We start from the raw sequence: 3,724 nt of genomic DNA on the forward strand, positions 1-3,724 counted from the left end.
GCTCTTCCAGAGGTCCGGAGTTCAATTCCCAGCAACCACGTGGTGGCTCACAACCATCTGTAATGAGATCTGGTGCCCTCTTCTGGCCTGCAGGCATACATGGAGGCTGAACATTGTGTACATAATAAATAAATAAATCTTTAAAAAAAGGAAAAGAAAAGAAAAATGATTACACAAGGCTCCTGTAATTCCATTTAGACAGGTTTCCCAAGAAATCATATTACCTATCAAGAATGGAGAAATGGGTGATCTCACTAAGAAAAAGACTATCGAGGAAGAGAGAGAATTCTATCTATGGCCGAGTGACTGGATGCAGATAGAATGGTCAGAGATTTCCTTTCTACCTGCTTCCTTCTTTTCTATGATATTTGTAAAGAGCAGCTCTTGCAGTCTAACCTCTTACTGACTGAACTTAGAATTTAATGGCTTTAGGTTAGAAAGGCATGGGAATGTTTGCTAACACCCTTTTCCATTCTTCTACCTGTAGAGGCCAAGTTGATCTTGCCGCAATGTGGTCCATTGTTTGCTGGATATTGAAATGTGGCAGCCATGCTCCTTGGAGGAGACACTATTCCAGATTCATGAATGTTTTGACTGTGTAGACTGTGTCTGCATTTGGTTAAGAAGGAGTGGTTCCAGCAAGTTTAATTAGAAGAAGGTCAGGGATGGAACTGAGCTAGCCAGATTTTAACCTGGAGGAACTCTCTCACGGTGTGAACCTCCACTGAGGCTGAGTTCTGCCTTCTGTTAAAGCAGATGAAGAGCAAACACACCCTCACTCTGTCCCGTGAGAGCTTCGGCACACATATGTAACCTAGACTTGGCCAAGCATGTGCTCCCAGTGGGGAGCCAGAATTCAGTGTGAGAAGAGATGCAGAGATCCTTTAGACGCTTGCAGCATCCACTCTCCTGTGGCAGCAGGGTCTAGTTTATGGTCCAGTGATAGTGATGGCAGTAATTGATGCAGGCACATCCTAGAGGCACCACTCTGCCCAAGGCTTGGTGATTCACCTCCTTTAACTCCCACACATCATCTCACCTGATTCTAGTTAATTCTCCGAATTCTATACAGCTTTCCAAAACATTGATCTTTTATGTTGATGTTTTCCCTTGTGATTTTTTTACAACCAAGAGCACCGACGCCTCAATTTCAGGTGATAGTTGGACGACTGAATGGTAAGTTAATGGGCTCATAGTCATAGTTATAATCAGAGTAAATATTAGAGGGGAAATTTTATCTCAGATCTGTTTAATGCTAGCCTGCATTCTGAACTACGAGTACTCTCAGTAATTAGTCAAACAGGGTATCACAAAAAGATTTCTAGAGAATTATTTCATTGCTTAAGGACATAAAAAACACCCATGTTGCTGGGTGATGGTGGCGGCACATGCATCTAATCTCAGCACTTGGGAAGCAGACTCAGGTGGATCTCTGTGAGTTTGATGTCGGCCTGCTCTATAGAGTTCTAGGACAGCCAGGGCTACTCAGCGAAAACCTATTTCGAAACTCCACCCCATGAGAGACAGACTGGGTGGCAGGGGGTGGTGGGGGTGAGAGGGAGAGAGGAGAGGAGAGAAAACACACATGTTAAATTGTCACCAACTATGAGGCTACTGCTTGAACGTCTTGGAGAATCCAAGACGGGCTGCTGGGTTAGAGAGACATCTGTGCCATCAGTTTCAACACAGAGCTACTGCTCTTGCTGATGGACGGTCTGTGATTCCTTCTTTCAAGACTCTAGACAGGGTGTGTTTCCAATCCCTTCTCAGCTTGCCAATGACCTGTCTCTTTCCTGTGGTTCCTATTACTTATTTATTTTCTTTCACATAAGCTCCCCATGTTAATGCATATGTATATTCCTGGTCTTTGAAGAGAGGTATTTCTAGCCCACAGGACAGGAAAATGCTTATTGAGGACATGATGAAATGTGACCTTTCAAAGTCCTTCAGAAGATGTCTCATAATTACCCTGGGGGGAGATGTCTCACTGTCTGGCTGCTCTTCTCATCACAGATATTCAGTTCACATTTCTCTGTCCTTAATTTCACCCCAATTTATTTCTTCTATTCAATTCCGTAATGACCCTGGCTGCTGTTTACTCTGTGGACGTTTTCCAGTGACAAGCACATCCCTCTTGGTTGCTGCTCAGCAGAACCGGCCAGTTTAACATCTTTTAATCATGTCTATTCACATGTCAGTTCCCTTGCCCCCGAGTCACCTTTGTGCAGCCATCTTAGCTCTCTTCGGTTTTAGCCCAAATGGAAATATAATTAGCATAGAGTTTTTTTTTCCCCCAAGGATTTTTATGATGATTTTTAGGCACTGAATATTTTTTTTTTGAGAGACAGATGAAATAGAATCTAACAAACTTCATCGTTCCCTGGACCATTTACTTTTCTTTAAAGCCCCCATTACACTAGTTCCGCTTCTCACCACGGGAAGTTAATTGCAAGGCTCTGATCAGATGGCCGGGTGGAGTTTGTTTTATGTAGTTCTTTCCCCTAGGCTGTTCACGACTAACGATAAAGCAAAACCCTGATTTTCAGTTATCCTGGTGTACTTAACTTCAGGAGGTGTTACTTATCTTGACAAGGATCATTGGACGCTTTAAATGTTTCTTCAGTGGCCTCCTGTTGCTTTCATAGCCATCCCTCTTTTGAAGTAGGTATCACTTGTGCCAGCATGGTTTCTGTGACCCTAAATTCCCATCTCCTATAAGATCGAGAGGCAACTTTGGCAGCTGCCTCATTAGCCGGCAGCACCCTTTAGTTCAGCACAGGAGTGTTTTTCTGGCACTGCGCAATTTAACTGCCTGTAAGGATTAGCTCCGATTATTTACCTATTGGATTGGCTAGAACTGGCAATTGGAATAATAGTCTTCTTTTTCCAATGACTGGTACAAGTGGCGCATCTCCTGCCAGGTTGAAAAACATATCCGTGAGCTGTTAAATATATCTCTTTTAAGAGAAATTTGAAGCCAGTCAGTGAGAAAATCGAAGCCTGCTGCGTGCTGCTGGAGAAATTGCCTCGTTAGTTAACTGGTTGGGGTGGTATGAAAATGCAGGACCGAAGGGTTCCTGGAAAGAAGCTGAGGCGTGACCCCAAGTTTCAAGGTCAGAGTCCTGAAAGAGAAGCCAGAAAGCCATTGGTGAAGGGTCAACCTCAGCTGAGTGAAAACCCTTGACTTGAAGGGGTCATGGAGAGAAGCTGAGGCTTGGTACCTTTTGGCAGGGTCAGCATCCCTAAAGAGAGGCCAGGAGAACATCACTTGAGGTGAAACCTCAGTTGCAACAGAGACCCCAGTATATTAGAGATGCTAGGCCCCTAAGGACAGCCGCAGATGTGGAGAGGGGCAGCCCTGAGCCTAAGGGACAACTCGTGTGCACTGTGGTAGTTAGTGAACAGCTGGAGACTTGGGGCCACCCAACAGATCATGAATGAGATCTAGATAGCCGACCCTGAGTTATTTACACTGTTAGATTATTATTATTATTATTATTATTATTATTATTGGTTTTGCTGATTGTAGTCACACCCTGATTCTTCCCTTTTGAAATAGGAAAATATGTCATTTATTTTGGATTTTATAGGAGCCCACATTTAAGAGACATTGGATATTTTGAAGAGACACTAATCTATTGGAGTGTTGAATTTTAAAAGACCGTGGGGCTTTTAAAAGTAGGACTGTGCTTTATGTTATGATAGTAACTTGCTGTTAATATCA

Source organism: Alexandromys fortis, unplaced genomic scaffold (genome assembly GCF_014885135.2).
Source record: "Alexandromys fortis isolate MF-2015 unplaced genomic scaffold, M_Fortis_MF-2015_v1.1 scaffold_137, whole genome shotgun sequence".
Lineage (NCBI taxonomy): Eukaryota > Metazoa > Chordata > Mammalia > Rodentia > Cricetidae > Alexandromys > Alexandromys fortis.